This window comes from Neopelma chrysocephalum, unplaced genomic scaffold (genome assembly GCF_003984885.1).
Source record: "Neopelma chrysocephalum unplaced genomic scaffold, ASM398488v2 Primary Assembly neopelma1_85, whole genome shotgun sequence".
NCBI classification, from domain to species: domain Eukaryota; kingdom Metazoa; phylum Chordata; class Aves; order Passeriformes; family Pipridae; genus Neopelma; species Neopelma chrysocephalum.
Window position 1 is genome coordinate 4,954,002 of NW_020897747.1, and position 19,276 is coordinate 4,973,277.

Genomic DNA, 19,276 nt, shown 5'->3' on the forward strand with positions numbered 1-19,276 from the left:
TAATATAACAAAGATTACTTGATATTACTTCAATATGTAATGACCAATCCATATTTATGGATGGACTAATTAAGAGATTAAAAGAAAATGTTCAATATTAAATAGAAAATAGAAAAATAAATCGAGAAAAGTGTCTGAGAAAGAGTTGTTCAATTATTAAATGGCTTGAGATTGACCCAAAACCCCTCTTCTTTTGTCAGCATTACTATTATTATGTTTAGTGCTTCCCATTCAAACTGTGCTAAACCTATACATGAGGTCTTCTGAGAGGAAGTGTTACTGGTGTGTTTTAGGATGGGAGAAATAAAACCATAGAGCTGCCATCAGGAGGATCCTAGAAGACTAGCATCTATTTCTCTATAGATGATGATGGGATTTTAGGTCTCCTCTGCTTTGTGAGCCACCTCTGGAAGAATAGCATTCCAAACACGTACACAAACCCTGCACATGCCGGTAACAGGCTTGGTAACTGTGAGCAGAGCAACCATCTGCTAGCTCTGAATGGTTTGCAAGTGTGAGAATGTTGTTTGTCTGGGTAAGTGCAATGGGGTGCACTTTATGTTTATTTATGTTCGTGCAGTACCTTTACACAAAACCAGGGACCCTGACTCATTACACTGGTGAAGTTATTACATTTGAGAGCAGTTGCTGAACAAATTGTGCAACCTATGTCCAGATGTACAGAGAAATATAAGTACCCAGGTCTTCCAAGACATCTCTCAGATGTTGCCTAATACAGAGATTTCTCACTCCTACTTGTTCAAAAGTCTTCAGAAATTAAGCTCTGCAGCTTCTTTAAATGCTGATGCAAGGCATGTGAGCTGCTGAACAGATCAACAGCACGAGCACATTCCTGCTCAACCTAGGGGACTATCTGAAAGCAGGACTTGATTTTGGGCACCTCACCAAAGCTTTCCCATTTCTTATTGCTCTCATCAAGAGATGGGTTGAAACCCTACCTTTAATTAGAGCAGGCATGGCGAGATGTTGAACCTGGTCCTGGGTGACTTTGCATTCCTGGACAAGGGTAGAGGATGAGAAGAGCTTGCCCCTATTTGCTGCATTTCACACACAAGAAGAGACTCAGACAATTCCCTTCAAGGAGCTACCCATGCTGAGTAGGATGTGGGCTCCTTCTCAGCCACACAAAGACATCTGAGCTGCTGGCAGACAACTTCAAGTTCATACTTATCTGCTCAGTGTTTCTACCAACATATAATAAGCACCCAATAAGGGTGTTGATCTGTGACTTTCTTTTTTAAATAACACATTCTACAGACAATCTAATGTCTAATTCAGGAAGGTAGAAGCACAAGAATAAGGCTAAACAAATTAATGTATGGGGCCCTACCTACAGATCATTCAGTGATTTCCCATGTGTAACGTTCTAGAAGCACCGGAATCAGTCTGTCTGCACTGACTTTAGGGTAGGAGCTCTGGAGTTCAGCTGCAAACCCTACCTGTAATCACAGCACTTCTCAATGCTCATCATGCACTCATTACTTGTACCAAAAAAACTGTGCTTGACAAGGTCCATCGGCTGGTCCTGTTAAGCCAAGATCCCTGCAGACAACCTGTTCAGAGAGGGGTGAAGTAGTGTCCTCAGACTGAATCAGTTCTTTAATTTCTACCCCATAAAACTGCACTGTGCAACAGAACTTCATGTCCAAGAAAGTTCTCTGTGTTGATTTGCCCTTTGAAAAAGGTCTTAATGAGAAAACTGAGAGTCCCTTCAGTGGAATTACATTTGAAAATGGAAGCACAGCAAGGCAATTTGCCTCAGTAACTAATTTCTGATGTCTGTAACTAGAAGCATCAATACTTTAGCAGCCACTGCTTTGGATAATTGGAAATTAGGGTGATTCTTTCACAGAAACTGGTGTGAAGGCTGACTCAGCCTGGATTTCCACGCTGTGGGTTCATTTTCAGTATCAAACTGAAATGACTTCAGAAAGGATTGTCTACCCATGAATCAGAGGAAATAATTCATTATTGAGTTCAGCCCAGGAAGAAAATCTATTGCGAAAGCAAGAAGAGGTAGGGGACTGTGTTTAATTTGAGTAAAGGTTGCTCAAAGTTTGTTTAAAAAAGAAAAGCTTAAACTGTTCTAAACCTTTCAACCATTAAAAGTTCATTAGCGTTGCCAAGGTAGCCAGAAAACTTCAGGGTGCACAGTGTCTTAATTTGGTTATGTCTACACACTTTTGGCAAGCCATGTTATCTCTTAACTATTTGGTCTGTTATCATTTATTACACGGAGTGGAAAACACTGCACAAGCTGGCAGTGTGTGAAGCAGTGTGAGTCCCAGAGTGATGTTTTTTCAGAGCATATATGAACCTTTCCCTCAGATTTTAGTACATGGAAACTCAAATCCTTACAGGACTTTGATAGGGAGAGGCTGAGAAAGCTTGCAAACCATGGACTATTTGCATTAACGTTTCTTTCTTAAAGCACAGAGAATTCCCTTAACAGAATAAGCCATTATTATTAAAATGGAAGTAATCAGCAACATGACCACTAAGAAAACCACAGTCAGGCAATACATTCAAAATACTATAAAACTGACATGCATACTGCTCTTACAATCCTGCCTTTTTGAAGCAGCAGAGCAGAAGTGTACACACTAGGCCAGTAGCAGTCACTCTATTGTAGCCCCGAATGCTTCTAAGAGAAGACAGTTTTTCTTCCTTGTGGCAGCTTTGTTCCTTCAGTCTGTGATTGTGGCAATGTCAGCACATCTCCTGAGGAGGTCTGGAGAAGCTGGCTCCAGAGTGTTCCCATTCACCCAAGATCAAGGCTGTGTTCCTGGGTATTTCAGTGGGCTCTTGGAGCGGCCTCCGCAAGGAGTGATGGGAACTGTCAGTACTGTTCCCTCTGTTCTACTTTTCCACTATTTTATTATTCACCTCTACATTACACCATGATTTGCAGATTTGCAGTTTGGCCTGGGGGACTCTGTCTTACACCTTGCAAGTTAATGAAATTTTGCACATTGAGGGTTTGCATCTTTGGGCCTCTGAGGTCTGCAATATGCAAACACAGATTTACCCAGAGCCAGAGGTCAGTGTCCTCCACACTAGCTCTTCTTGCAGTACCAGGTGCTTGAAGTCACATCACAAGGAAGGGGCTGTGCTGATGAATAGTGCCTTTTATCAATAATGAAGTGACACTCACTCTATCACAGGTGCCCCCATCCATATCAGGTGCTAGAGCAAAACAAATCATCCCAACGTTAATCAGCATGGTTTGGTCTCATTTTAGGATCAGAGGTCTTTTCTTATCATCCCAATAGCTCCCTGGATTTTGTTTTGCTGACATTTCACAGAAGACACCTTGATCACCACTGACATTTCAAATGTAAAACAAATGGTGTTGCAAAAGTCTCAGAATAAATCACTCTTCACATACAGGTGACATAAAATTGAACAAGTCATGGCTGAAGAACAAGCTGTAGTAAAAAAAATTCTCTGCTCTTGTTTAATGAGCATAATCCACATGAATGTAGATATTGAAAGTAAATATTATTTAATGATTTCTTATTTATTCATACAGCATTATCTTTTCTATCTGCAGTGAAGAGATCGTGTTCTCCCTTTAACTATATATGTTCAAGAAAGATCTGAGATCATGTAAGAGAATTTGCGTAATAGTCATAGGTTTAACTCCAAAAAATTTTCAATCCATCTGCCTCCATCTTAGTATTTATAAAACTTTAGTCATGGTAGGCTGCAGATTTAGTTCACACATATTTGGACCCTACATTTTTCAAACTAAGAAATTCAGTAAACAAAATTACTATTCCTTTAACACTTTCTTGTTTCTATAATCCCTATTATTTTGCTAGCTATCACGTAAGCAGTAATTCCCCAGAAGCTGAGGTAGAAGGAACAAGACAAAATGTTTCACCAAGCATGATGCATGGGTAGTGACTCTTATCACCACCAAACAGAGCAGATACTCTTTGCAGAGAAATGTAGCATCATAGATGGCTGCAGGGCTCTCCTTTTATGATGATGAGAGCAGACCTTGCTGTAGTAATGATGATAAAATGTACTGAGAACACTAGGAAAATTTTTTCTTACTGGGTGATCTCCAGTACATTAGTGCAGTATTTTAAAGATCACTGAAAACTCTTGAAATCAACAACCACTGCACCAAACCAAAGCCTGGTCGTTCCCAGGACTACTGCAAAGAAAGTTCAGTGCAACCTGGTTGATGGTTCCCATGTGGCTATATGTAAGTTGTCTCCAGTGGGTCTTGGCTGTTTTTGCCAACCCGTCTCTCAGGGGCAGTCCTGTCTTCATTCACTGCTGTCTGCATTGCCCTTCAGAAATCCAGCTTCCCTGATCATTTTGGCTAAACGCCTTAGTTTGTTTCCCAAAACTCAGAAAGGAGATGGGTAAATCCCACAGGCTTTTCAGCCCTTGAACCCTATATTTCCTGTTCCTTCCCCATAACTCATAAAAAGTAAGAAATATTTTACGATGAGGGTTGGAAAACACTAGTACAGGTTACATAGAGATGTGGTAGATGCACCATCCCTGGAAACATCCAAGGTCGGGTTGGACAGGGCTCTGAACAACACGATCTAGCAGAAGATGTTCCTGCTTTTCACAGAGGGTTGGCCTAGATGACCTTTAAAGGTCCCTTTGAACCCAAACTATTCTATGATTCTGTGACATGCTCCGCTGGGTATCCCAAAGGCTAGATCCTCTGATCTTAATGAGCACACATTCCATGTGCATTACAGCATTACATTGACCCAACAGGGACAGAAGACCGGTCAAGCTCCATGTGGGAGTTACAAAGCTATGCTGAAGGGAAAATGGCAATATCCAGACTCACATCAATGTTCTCAGCGTTATTCAAGCTTTGCAAAAGCAGAATTCACTTTTTTAGTTTGCTAGGAGATGCCTAATAAAATTACACTTTCGGCTGAAAGTTTATATTGGAAGCATTATCATTGCATCTCTAAAGAACAGTTCTCATTAAGTGAAAGACTGAACGGACAGATATCCTAATAATAGCTTGATTTGAAGTGCAAAGTGGGTTGAAGCACTCAGCATGCCATCTTCTAATCAGGAATGAAGGTTTTAATGCAAGGCTTCCTGACAATCACAATTTTGTAATGCTTACATAAATGACTTTGTAGATGTGTGTATGGTTTTTTAATTTGGTGCATGGGTAAAGGAATGTATTTCCTGGTGATGCAAAGTAGGATCTGACTACAAATGCAGCAATGCTATCTGCACCTGTGAAAAAACATAGGTGATCACATAAGAAAGCCCCCTTTTTGCAGAAATACTTAGTAGTCTGCAGGTTATTTGTCTTAACAAAATTACAGTTAAGGATCTGTTACCTTGAATGTCATGTACAATGATCTGTATGAATATTAAGGCAGCACTCCAGGTGTTTGCACCCTAAAGTAACCTCCATGTACCTTGAACTCTTAGGGACAGCTCATCTAAAAGGTCCCAGGAGTTCAAGCTCCCTTTAAGCTTGTGTCCTCAGGAGACAGTCAGAGGCACAGAATGCCTCTGGGGAGATGTTCTTCATTTCACTCACCTTAAACACACCTTTCTCTCCCTCCCCCCTCAATATTGAAAGGTATCTAGAAAGCTGTTGCAAAGGCCATAGCCAAAACGAGAACTGATCTGTGGTTCTTCCCTCAGCCACATTTAGCTGCCGTGTCAGGTCTCTCAAACTTCTGGCAAATTAGATATGAAAAAATTCTTCTTCATTACATTGTGACAAAGGAATGACCAATAACGGTGGGGAAAATGGGACAGATGTTTCCTACCAAAGTATTTTCAAGCTCCATTTCCGCTAGGTTGATCCCTTCCAGAAGTCCCGTTCAGCTTAACTCACTAGTATTCTGGAAGTCCTCTAAGGATGAAAGGAGCAAGTTACATGTCTTATGGTCACCCTTTTAAAGTAATTCAAGAAAAATCAATGCCAGCTCCACAATGTTTTTCCTGGTTAATGATTAGTCGGGAGGAGAAGTCTGCCTGCAGGGTCTTTGACCCATGAACATATTTGTAGTAATTGGGGTCATGGCAATTCCTGTAGCTAATGCATTTTAAAAGGCCAAAGTCAGTACCCCTGAGTAATTGGGGCTGTTACTGAGCAAATGACATGCTTTGAAGCAATGACATTATATTAATTACATGGAGTGAAATCTAGAAGTGAGAGTTTGTAGGAACAAATCAGAGCTTGATTAAAACTTGAGATAAACCATTCAAGTTTAGTCCAAAATCCAAGATCTAGTTGGTGAACATCAATTTGTTGTCCACCAGTAACATGAGTTCAGGGAGGACCCCCAAAGAAGTCACTTCTGACACTCCAAGCCATGAAGTGGAGCCACGTGGCCACAACAGCACAAGATCAGCCAGCAGGAGAGGAGAAGGAGAGTGCTGCTAACCCAAACCTCTCCTCAAGGGTTGAAAGGCTGGTTTTAGTGAAGTCAGGGAGGAGGAGGGAAGGAGGAAGCACTGCTTGTGGTCCCAGCTTCACCAAGCTAATGCATCTTGCCAGTCCAGGATCTCCCACTGAGAAGTGTTGCACTTCAACCCCTTTCAGAAGAGTAATTGCAAGAGCAACCAGGACAAGGCATGTAGCACCAGTGGTGTATCTTCAGCTCACTGCCAGGGAACATGCTGCTGTAAGAGCAAGGAAATAATCCAGGCTTTAAAAAGCAACACTTCAAAAGAACAATGTTCTCGTGTCCCCAAGAACATAGTACTATAAAGAAAAAAATCATGCACTTCCATTAGGAGATTTGATCAAATGCACTATCAATGTGAAACAGCGTACATTCCCATCCCAAGACCCTGTTTCCCTAAATATTTGCAGAGAGATGCAATAGTGCCAGAGCCACTTTCATAGATGACAAAAAAAAAAATTCACCTTTTTCAAGGATTAATTATTAAGTAAGGATAAATTGCAGCAGCCAACAGTTGTCTTATTCTCCCAAGTCCTATTCATAGTAAACATGATATTATATGGAAGTTTAACTTGTATATTTATAGCCATATGATGTCTCATAGGGTCCCAATGCACTTTGGAAATAGTACAATATGGGCTCGGATATGGGCCAAACCATGCCCCTTCTGCATCTGCACAGTAATCACCATGGCTTTACATCACTGTTCAGATATAACTATGGTTGAAAATGGTCTGGAGCACTGGCAAGGAAAGATAGGGCTGTGCTTCTCGAGGGGACCATCACTCCAGGGCCCTGATGCATTTGTGCCCTACAGCACTCTCTGTTGTGCCACAGCAAGTAAGCACACACTTCAACAAGCCATTCCCATCTCTCCCCACATGACAACTAACTACTGCTCTGTGGGTAGCTACTCTACTAACTAGGATTTAAGGCATATGATTTAAGTTGCCTTTTTTTTTTCCAGGGTCTGCATTAGAGGTCTATTTCTTCATCTTACATATTTCTCACTATACTGGAAATTTTCAGGCAGAAGGCAGATGCTGGAGGAAAGACCACTGTGATATGCAGTGAAATGAAGATGGAATATTATACATAAATATTTTTATACATAAATACTTATAAACACATGATGTAGGAGATGTTTGCAGATGGATTTCTCCACACAGCATTCATTGTGTACAGCTCGTTGGCTGACAATAGATTATTGATCTATTACACTTTGAAAGCATCTTTTACTTACAAAAATTGTCCCCTTCTGATGGGGACTGAACACAATATCCATTCTCCCCACTGAATGAAGGCTATTATTTAAAGGATGGTGGATAATCCTGGATCCATCTCTGCCCTGGCCTTTCCGAGTGGTTCTGCTTTGCTGTGGTCTTTGCCTCAGCAAACACGTGCCCTAATGGGGTTGGTTCAGAGCAGCCCAGACATATTCTTCTCCTTTCCCCTCCTCTTTGCTGATGGATTAACCTGCTGACATTCACCTATGAAGGAGTCAGCTAAACATCCTTCATGTTACAAATGAGCCCCACATCTTTCCTTTCCATCTCCCTGGGTTTTGGTGTCGTAGCTGAAAGAACGATGTAGAGATCTGACTGTAGACACAGAAGGACCAGCTAGAGTGAGGTCATTGTTTCCTGACTTTTCTTTAATAGAATTAGTTTGAAGGTAGTAAAAAAACCCACATCTGAATACTTAATATTCATAAGAGGTTTATTCTCCTTTCAACAACCTTGAATAAATGATGGAGAATGTGATAACACTGTAGTCACAGCTTATTCTAATGATCAAAGCAGTTCATCATTGGGGAATAAATGTTCTACCTAAGCAAAAAAAAATGTTAATCCCTAAGCAAATTTATTACTTAGAAGGAAATTTCACTTAAAATTGTCCCATTAACTCTGCAAAAAGAAAGTAGGTGGTTTATATTGTATCATAGATTTTCTAACAGTCCTGCAGTATATTTAGCTGAAACAGCTTGAGTGAAAACTGGGAATAAACATTAGTTTCTGCAGTTTGAATATCATTGTGGCATTTTCCCATCTGTACAGTGCAGTACACAGTACATCCTGTTCACTGTACTTTGCAAGATTCTTTCCTCTGAAATGACACATAAGCTGGGAAAAGAACTGACCTTTGGTTTAATTTATATATAGGATTGATCCATCTTGTCCATGTCAAAGCCTTTAGGTTTTGACCTACCAGTCCAAACAGATCATTTTTACATAACTCAGCCCTTGGGCACTGGAACAGGCTCCCCAGGGCAGTGGTCATAGCACAAAGCCTGACAGAGTTCAAGAAGTGCTTGGACGATGCTCTCAGGCACATGGTGTGACTCTTGGGGATGGTCCTGTGCAGGGCTAAGCGTTGGACTTGATGAGCTTTGTGGGTCCCTTCCAATTCAGTATATTCTGTGATTCTGCGATCTCCAGCTCCCAAGTAAAGTCACTATTCCTCTTCCTGAAGGCAGCTTGCTTGGCAGATTTCTTTCATCCTGGAAGGTTCTTTAACCTCCATTCCCACCTTAAAAAGCATTTTAAAGCTCTTTGTTCCAAAGAACCCCCTTGCCAGAGAATCCTGAGTGATGTTCAAAAAGCATACACTGTCCTCAGCCTTCCAAGATACACCTCTGAATCTCCTCTTAGGAGCAAGTATTCCAGCTATAGAGCCTTTCTATACTTTCTCTCTCTCTCTATATATATATATATGTGTGTATATATATATATATATATACATATATGTGTGTATATATATACATACTTTCATTTCTACTTCTGTCTATACAGGGGTAGCATCTCCTTTGGAAATGTCCCATTCCTCTATTTATGAGCATGGCTGCAGTAGCTGGCATTGGAGTGATTTCTCCTTGTATCTCACCTACATTTCTATTTTCTATAATGAGGCAGTACACCAGGTTTTTTTTAAAATAGACCATATTTTGTGAAGGAGAAAGCTTTGCTACTGGAAAAGAATGTCAGGAGAATAATGTCTGGCATGACTAGAGCAGATTCCTAATCACTTGCAAAATCAAAAAGAAAAAGGTACACTTATGAATTTTAATTCCCCTTACGTATTGGGACTGAATTGAAACTGAAAAAAAAAGCTATAGATAAGAAATACTTACAACTCTATGAATATAGCTCTAGAAAGAATATTATTAATTAGCAAGCAGATGGATGGATGGATGGATGGATGGATGGATGAATAACATAATGCAAAAAGCTAATGTCTTCTGACAAACCACCTAAACAAAAAAGGTGGCTTTCTCTCTGCCCTGATAGCTTTCTAATCCATATTCATGCAGCAAAAATCTCAAGTAAAATCCTGTCAACCAGAACTTGGTCTTTCATTCTTGGTAGGTAGACCTGATATAACACAATCTCTTCCCACCCCTATCAATATAGTGTACCAGTGAAGCATAGTGGAATTAAAGACAAAAGGAAATTATTCATTGTCAAGATGTACAGCATTTCCATACTACAGAAGACATAGTGTGTGGTTCTTTACCACTTTTTTCCTAATCTAACCAAGCAGCTGTTGTGCTACTAATTTGAATTTACATCGTATTTTTCAGTTGATTTTTATTATGCCTGGTGTTACTGATGTTGATCTGGATTCCACTGTGTTTCTCTAGGATGAAAATATGGAAAGAGAGGAGTTGATACCCAGGAGAACAAAGATAAATTAGTGGAAATAAATTATCCAGTTTCATGTATCAAAGTTTATTGGAAATAAAAGGAAGAACATTTATCAAAAGGTCTGGGGAACACGTGATCATTCACTGTCAGTCTGTATTAATTTAAAGAAGATTTATCATTCTCAGGGGATTAATAAATTTTTACGGGCACTTGACTAGCTAGTCATTAATCATTGTATTTTTTCAAGATCCTAACTAAACCAGAAATTCAAAAATTAATAATTAACATCTTTTAAGTTATATCCTTATGAGTCTTTATTCAAAGGGCACTTGGGGACATGCCATAGTTGTTGATTTAACAGGTTTGCTTATCTACCTGATTGAAGTTAATCATCTTTCTGAAAGTTATCTGTACCTTTCAATTTCATTGCATAAAAGCAAGCTGGATCAAAAGACTGAGTGAATTCACTACTTCCTTTTCAGTGACTTTAATTGACTCTCTGGTGCTTTCAGTAGAGCAACTGGTGTGACCACTCATCTCACAGACTGAGCAGCAGTCCTAGAAAATCAACAGTAAAAGCTGAGAAGGATGGATGATTTCTGTACACAGAGAGGATGAATGGCCAAAATCTTTGCAGAGGGGATTTTTTTTTTCTAGGAAGAAAGAATTGGTGCATTCCTGCATTTTGTCCAGGGATGCCAGCCAAAAGCCAATCCACCTGTTCATTTTCACTCTTACTGGTACCTGGGGAGAACAGCATGAAGTTCATTAGAGCCCACCTCTGCTGGAAGATACAGCTAAGAAGTTGTGCACCCAACCAGCGCAGTTTATACAAACCTGATACAAACTTCAGGCTTTACACAAACAATTCTTTTACATCAAAGACAATTCTGGATCAATCAGCTTACAGTTCTCGAAGAATCATTGGAAATTCTGGATTTCACATGCCTGTGCTTGTCAGACCAAGGAAAATTAAAAGCCTTAGAAGACTTTATGCAATTTGTAAAAGCCACTTCCCAGAAAACTTCTGATTGCCCTATTTGCCACACCATACCTGGCAGAGATGTACTCCTGAGCCTTAAGGCAACAATATGAAAGGAATTCCTTTCCTTTTTAGAGTTTTTTTAATTATTTAATGCCCATGGACTGGATTCTCTGAACCCAAAATGTTCTGGACCCTGTAAAAAGGAACATACAGCGGAAAATCAATGGATTTCAACTTTGTCTACGTAAGCACCCTAATTATTTTCCAATTTCATTGCTCTACTTGATGGCAATTGCAACACACGCAGCACTCAGTAGCCTTACTGGCATTAGAGAGCCAACTTTTGGATTGCTTTTTTGATTAATCACATTTTTATGCTGAAGTCTAAAGCTAGTTAAAGATTTTTGAGGGAAACATATCTTTCTGTCAGAAAATGTGCCAGACCAAATTTATTTTATGGGAACACATTGTTTTCAGTAAAACTGAGCATCGAAAATGGAAACAGAGTGTGGGACATCTTGTAAAATAATAAACCAGACAATGCAAAACTAGAGTTAATATTGGAAAAGCTGAGATCCGAAGTAATAGATTTTCAAAAATGGTATTCTTGATGCTTCAAGATAAAGGATGACTTTTTTTCAGTTCTTCTCATGAAGTAAATATCTAGTCCATTTTAGCTCTCTTGAATGGAGAGTTTATCAAGACTCGATATTAAAGTTCCTACATTCACTACCACCTCACACTACTTGGGCTTGTTTGATAAGCAGAGCTACTGCAAATACACTGATACTCTTAAGTGAGGCACAAATGGACCAGACTCTTAGAAATCATTTAGCTTCAAGTCAGAAAAAAGGGGGAATAGCTTAAGTATCTCAAAAGGTCTCACCAATATCTCTTCAGCTATCCCTCCTTTAGTCCATTTTGAGATGTAGATCCGTGTTTAATAAGTATTCAAGTATGTACTTGGCTTTAAGCAAAAGTAATAGCGCGGACACCTACTCATGGGCTTGGAATGATATGTATAATTATACTTTACTAGTAGAGAAATTTGTTCTAGAAGATCTTGACAAAGACAGTGTTTACAAGCGTATTTCCAAAACTCCTGGTACATCTAGTCCCCATCTCAACGGGAGGAAGAAGGAACTACAGGTGAGAAATACAGTTTTCTTAAAAGATGTTTTTTTAAATCTGTAACTCTCCTCTGTAAAGAGGAAAATGCAGATACCATTTTTTGTGTTCTTTAGGGTTTGTACTTTTCTATTAGATTCTATATCTTTCACTAACCTTGGGTTCAACAAGGATCATTTCTGCCTATCCAAACCCCTCACTAGGACAGCTTTACTGCCTAGATTCTGTTCCTGTAGAGTGTCTCTCTATGTTAAGCTGCTGACAGATACAAGGAAGGAAAAAACACAGATTTGCAAAAGTCAATTATTTGAAATTCTTAACCTTCTCTTTTGCATGACCCTGTTACACTGCTGTCAATTTTTTACCAGTCTTTACTATTTTTATTTTCCAGGCAAATGTAATTTTCAAGGAACTTATCCAGCTGGCAAACGTGGAAAATGAAACACACTGTCCAAAGAACAAGGTTTACAATGTTATGAACTTCATCTATTTTGCATCAAATAGCAATGCCCCACCAGCCACCACCATAACTTAACCACCTCAGATCTGGGCGAGCCTTGGGAGCTTTTCCATTCCTGACTTTCCTGTGCAGACCAACAGACAACACATTTTTCACTTGTGCTGGGTCCTTCTGTCATGTCCACAGGTAACCAGTGCAAAAATGCTCACCTCCTCCCAAAACAATCATCAGATAGGCAGTGATGCCTGATGGTATAATCCTTCTAGACTCTGAGCTGAGCAGGATTTCTGCTGCTAAAGGCAGCGTCTTGAGAGACCACTCGGTATCTTTCACTATCCAATCATACCACTGCATGACTGCATTGGAACTGAATTTACATGATACAGCACAGGAACAGTTCATCACTTCTTTCTATAGTCTTGAGCCAGCCTTGTCTTATATCTTTATAACTCAAGATATTTGACAGTTCTCCCCAACAGGATGCTTAACAACAAGGCTGCAATGGTGCTTAATCACACTGCTGTGAATCTGGTTGGACCACAAAGCATTTCTGCTTCCAATTCAAGAAGGAAATTTAAAAAGTAATTAAAAACAAAAATTTGTGCTTAACAAGAATCAAAACTGTAACCACGTTGCTCTCTTTCCTGTTCATTTCATCATGAAAGGTATGGAGCTAAAACAGAAAGAAATTTGAGAACTTAAATAGTGTGCCAAGATCTCTCTGGAAGCACATTCTTCCTTACAGCAATGACATTACAGCATGAAAACACCTTGAGGAAATGCAGGTGCATCAGCTGTCACAATATATGGAATAATAGAGTTTTTAGGTTGTGAAAGACTTTTAATGTCGTTGAGTCCAATTGTTAATCCAGCATTACCAAGTGCAGCACTAGGTAGGCCATGTCCCTATGTGCCATGTCTACACATCTTTTAAATACCTCCAGGGATGGTGACTCAACCACTTCCCTGGGTAGCCTGTTCCAGGGCTTGACAACTCTTTCAGGGAAGAAATTTTTCCTAATAGCCAATCTAAACCTCCTCTGGTGCATCTTGTGCTCATTTCCTCTCATCCTACCACTTATAACTTGGGAGAAGTGACAAACCCCCACCTCACTACAACCTCCCTTCAGGTCAGTACATGGGGCACCACAACACAAAAATTATTTATCAAAAAATAATTCAGGAAAATAAAGTATTCCTGCCAACATAGCAGAGAAAGAATTCAGAAGCAGACAGGCTTTCCTTTGCAGATGGAACCCTTGTCTCTAGGACACGACTTGAGATCCACATTAAGTCCCTTGGCCTTGCCAGTATCCTTCCTGTGTTATCAGAATCTTTGCAGATCAGCCTATTCTGTGCAGCAAAATTTGAACATTACATCAAATATTCCCAGGGAAAATGTTGTTCTGTGGCCTGTCTACTGAACCTGCTCAACTATTTACACACAATAACCCCCGTTTCAAAGCAGGATCTGAGACACATCTTAGCCACCAGAGACAGGTTTTTTATTTTCAGTTTATTTTGGCCACAGTTCATGTGTGCTTTTGTGTATTGAAAGTTACAATCCTTGGCCAAGCCATTTCACCAAATATATTAAGAATCTGATCCATCCCTTGTTGAATGGTGGCAGAACTCCCACTGACACCATGAAAACAGGATTAAGCACTAATCTTTTGCGTAAAGAATGAATGTATTTTTTTCAGCTCCTAAAGTGCAAACACCACCCAGGTCACTGCATTTTTCTGCTCTACATTGTTTAATATTTGCTCAGTGTTGGGTTTGTTATAGCTTTTATTTAAATCCTCTTAAAAAAGGGGGGGGGGAAGAAGAGAGAAGATGGAAGTGTGGCATTCATGGCTTTTTAATTATGAGAGAAATCATGAGTTCTTCCTGACACTAATAACAATATGTAGAAATTATGATCAAAGAGGTTGCTGAAAAAATCCTGTGTTTTTTGCAAAGAAATTTAGAGGCCAGCATAAGAAGTGTTATGGAACATAAAGCAGGATAATAAAGCACTAAAGGGAAAAATGGGCCAGATTGTATCTAAAGCAAATTAGTCCAAGTTCATTTGACTTCAGTGAAATTATTAAAATTTACCTCAGTTTTGGCCCATGTACTAATTGCTCAACTTATGAATAGCAATGAAATTTGAACATTTTATGTTTAAATTATATTGTGTACAAAAATACTGGCTGGATTTTGAAAGACTATAACAATTTGAATTCATACCTACCTTATCCAAACTGCTGGTAGTTTAGCATAAATACTAAATTTGCCTGGAAAAGGGAAAAAAGAGATTAAAATATTTAAATCTTTTTTTAAAGTTTCTTGAAATGACAGATAGCAAATACACCGTAAAAGGAAACAGGACTTGAGGTAAGACTGTGAACTCAGCTATAAATCTGGAGTGATTTCAGTAAAATTATTATAGATTTTCAGCTTAAAATCTTTCTCTGGACTTTTCAATGTATTAAAAGATGAGTGGACTTGGGGTTTTTTTAGATCTACAGTTGTGAAAACTCGGGAAAAAGACACTGATAGCAAAAAACACTACATTTTATTACTGTTGATGTTCAAATTACTCATCAAATAGTGTTTTATTCCATTTGCTGAATTTTACTGTGAATCTTTACTTTAATAATAAAGCACCAATCAAATTTTTCTGGCAAAAGATAGGAACCTTCACAGTATACAAGCAACCCATCCCAGCTGCCTGGGAGCAATATCTGCTCTACAGCATATGGGCCCATCCTGCAGCAGTCACAGTGTTCTCACATCTCTCAGCGTGGGGACAGTGGGAAACACCCAAGGAAGCAGAATTTGCCAATTCGGTAACTAAAAAAAGTTGTGTGAGAGCACTTGGAACAACAGAACAGTCAGAGACACAAAAATACCTGCCAGGTAGCTGTGGCAGACAGCACACTGAGATTGCCCTGTTCTGTCATATACCACATCTTCATGTCATACTGCACTGGAGCAGGAGCTTGATTCCCTTTGACAGTCAAGTTACAGAGTTTTATTCCTGACCTCTGACAGATTTTTTCTATCTTCATCCCACTTTGCAGTATGGCTCTGATTTTCAGCTGAGATAACTTCTTATAGTTCTTGCCCACAGCCCTGGCATCACTGCACAGGGGGTGATACAAGACTTATGTGTTGCTATCATGCATGAAACATTTCATGAGGTCTCAGTACTATGAGTGTTGCCACCTGGAAAATGGAATTTTTGCAATTCCTACCTGTCTGTTTTAGGTATATTTCATCCAGCAGAGAGAAAAATGACCTCAGGTACAGGTACATCTATGACTCTACAAGGAGGGATGAAAACTCATGTCAAAAGGCACTGAGTATCTCTGTGCAATTGTTCCTTGGTTCTGTAAAGTCCCAGGAATGGGCCACAGGGTCAGTGTCTCCTGCCAGGGTACTGCCACACACCTCATCTTTTCCAACAGAAGAAGGAATAACAACTGTCTTCTATAACCTTGTAGAAGTCATCACACCAGAATGTTTCCTTGGCATAAAGGAAAAAGTAAGTCACTCCCTGGTGTCCTTTCTTCTTCTCTTTCATTGTGCTTTGTGGATAGGTCAGGACTCTCCCTGGCTTTTGAAATGCCAGCTTCTGGTCCTTTAATCAAGCACCTGGTTCTTTTCAAAAAGAAAATCATAAAAACAGTTCTTGAACATTCCTAATGCTTCTTCTAATACATCTTAATGTCTATGAATGCTCTTTCATGGCTTTTTGCATCCAAACAGAAGGACAGCCTGGACATGCTATGAATGCACAGTGAAACTCAGAGCATGTTTGTGTAATGTCTGGTCATCAACATTAGCACTGCACCAAGTCATTTCTGAAAAGAAAGTAAGAGAAAATATCGACCCAGTCCTAAAACCAGCAATATCAATGTCTGATTCTGAGATGATACCAGGAAATTCCCTAAAGTCACTGGTATTCCCTTAGAACAAAATTAGCACAGAAAGTGAAGAAGGCCTGCGGTGTGCTTTGAAAAAGGAAAGCACAGCTTTGTTTTTATTTTAGCCAGTACAGTAATGAACCCCAGCTCAAAAACACTCCCCACCCTTATTTAGACAAAAACAGAGCAGGCCCCAGTTGTGTAGGAACTGCACCTGTTCAGCTCCGGAGACAGCAGACTGGTGGCACTCGTCCATCCAAGCAAGACCAAGGGCAAAGGTCCTTGCTCCCCTCCTTCTGATATGTTTCTGAAATGTCACGGGAACATGGAATTTCCTGGTGGCCCCAGAATTTCCTCCAAGGATGAAGGCACCAGAAGCATGTGGCTGACCTTGGCAGCCTTGTTTGTTTTATGCATCCTGCTTCTTAAGACTTGGATTCATTGCTGAGATCCAACGTCCTTTGGGTATTTTCTTACTGGAAGAGAAAATTTATGCGTATTTTGGGAAAGTATGTTTTGATTCAGTTTGCTTGTTGTCCCTCCTTCAGGATCTATTTTTTCCAAGTGTCAGAAAAATAAGATGCTGGGTTTCAAAGGGTCCTACAACTGCACCAAACATGATGCAGATGCCAGACAGAACACACTCACTGTATGAAGCTCTCAGCTTTGGTTCACCACCACCTCAGCAGCTTTCCCCATAGCTCACTTTGTCTTCTGCAGCAGGTGAATAAAATGCCTGTGGGAATGATTTGCTGATAAGGTAATAGCACTTCTCTTCCTTCCAAAATATGCTTGCCAACACAGAAATCCATTCTGACCACTGTACTCAGGTTGTTCCTGGCAAAAAAAAAACAGGAGGGAGGGGGAATCTTTAAGGAGAAAGTGGCCCAGCAGAGCAGGGCTCAGCCCAAGCAGAAAGCAGTCATAACAGTGAAGTGAATGCTATGGACCATTACCCTGGGAGTTGCCTGGCACACTTCTAAGGGTCCTGCCCCAATGTTCCTCTGCCCAGTCATTAAAGAGAGAGGCAAGTGGGAATTAATAGCTTTGACCGCCCTTAGACACAACCACATGCAGCACATGACAGGCAGAATGCCTGGGAAAGAGGGAGACCGAGCCACATCCATATGCCGAGCTTCTCGGCAGCTACTTCTGCATTCTCCATTTAAAAAACTCCCAAAGTTGTTTGATTTCATCCCATGCTCCTGAAAGCCTGGAGTCCTGATACGATGTACCCCAATCATTCTACAGAGTTGGACGAAAAGCAAAGTTCACTGTGTACCACTTTCCCTGCCTGGCTCTGGAGCTCTCCACCTCCAGCTGCAAGCTCAGCAACACTAAGTATTCAAGCACAGCAAAGCACTTTGCTGCAGCTGTGCCCAGCAACAGGAAAGCACTTCCACTAACTTTTCCTGTCAGTCTCAGCACTTGCCTGCTGTTGCTCACCTCCCCAGGAGAGCAAAGCTCCCACTCAACTACAAGAGCCACCTGCTTTCCCCTCAGCAAGCCGCCCATCTTCTGTCATGCATCTTCCTTATGGACAAGGTTTGGTCCCCCAGCCCTTGTTCACCCAGGTCGGTTTGCATTGTTTGAATAACGAGCTCCATTTCAGGAGGATCTTTCCTCCAGATGGATCCAAAGCATTTCACAAACTGTTAATTAAGCAAGCCAAACTCAGCAGAGAAAGCCCTCCTTAACACTGCACAACCAATCCCTTTTGGATGTTAGGAAGCAGATGTTTTACCACCAGCCCAGCACAAGTAATGAGGGCTATGGGTAAGGAAACTCAGTCTGGAGAGGAAATATCTGAGTGTATCACAGGTACCAAGTCAGATTATTTATGATTTCTTCTAAACAAGAGGCAGCATAAAAGAGAGGCTGGTTCTTTTCCTCCACTGCTGCTGGGGAGGGGCTGCTCCAGACCCTCACTGAGCTCCTGGAGATGCATGTCCAAGTTCCTGCCTCCATGTTCTGAGACAGTGTAGTCTATGGGGAATAAAAGTTACTAAAGGGTTTTTCTTGCTTTTCAGTTTTTCATTTTCCTTATGGTCTGTTTTTTCCTCAGAGGTTAAAGCCTGGTTCCTAAAGGCTCCTAGACTCCGTGGTAGTGATGGGGGTCAAACCCCCTGAATTCCCAATAAGATTTTTAGGCTGCAGTGCTGGAAGAAGAAAAGTGTCAGCAGAAAAAATAAACATCTGCAGATCTAAAATCCTCTCACTCCACTGGCTTTGGTCATGGCACGTGAGCCCTACAAGCGTAGGATGTGTCGTCAAATTATCTTCTGCCTAGTTCTTTGATTTTGCTGGTGATGGATAAGGCCCTTGCTTACCTAATGTAACCAAAGAGACAAAGCATGCCTGCACGCATGTCCACATTCAGGAAAGCTATGGAATCCACCAGATGGGAAAAATGGAGGACAGCATAGGCCAAAATGTCCACCTACCTCTCACATGGCCATGTCTCCCACCACTCCCCATGGGTCGGTCACACAGGAAATGCCAGCCAGGAAGTCCCTCTTACCACATCAAATGCCAGGAGGACAGCCAGAGTACTGTAAGGCAGAGTACAGGGATTAGCTACTGCTATAACATTGAGGAAACCCTGGCCCAAACAGTCCTTGTCCCAGAAACCTAGATTGAAGGTACCTCAGGAAGTATGGGATTTAGCTGGACACCAGAGGCCAGCTATGGAGATAACCAAG

At 40.6% G+C, this 19,276-nt stretch overlaps 1 long non-coding RNA gene across 1 annotated transcript in view; it reads right to left on the reverse strand.

The window, feature by feature from the left end:
- Positions 1 to 6,175: 6,175 nt before the first annotated feature.
- The window catches only part of LOC113971821, a 38,918-nt gene continuing 25,817 nt past the window's right edge, over positions 6,176 to 19,276 (reverse strand). The window contains exons 3-6 of the long non-coding RNA XR_003535666.1: positions 19,019 to 19,126; positions 16,789 to 17,411; positions 14,897 to 14,939; positions 6,176 to 6,660 (exon numbers count right to left, since the gene is read on the reverse strand). This is a non-coding gene — a long non-coding RNA (uncharacterized LOC113971821). The remainder of the gene's footprint in view (positions 6,661 to 14,896; positions 14,940 to 16,788; positions 17,412 to 19,018; positions 19,127 to 19,276) is intronic.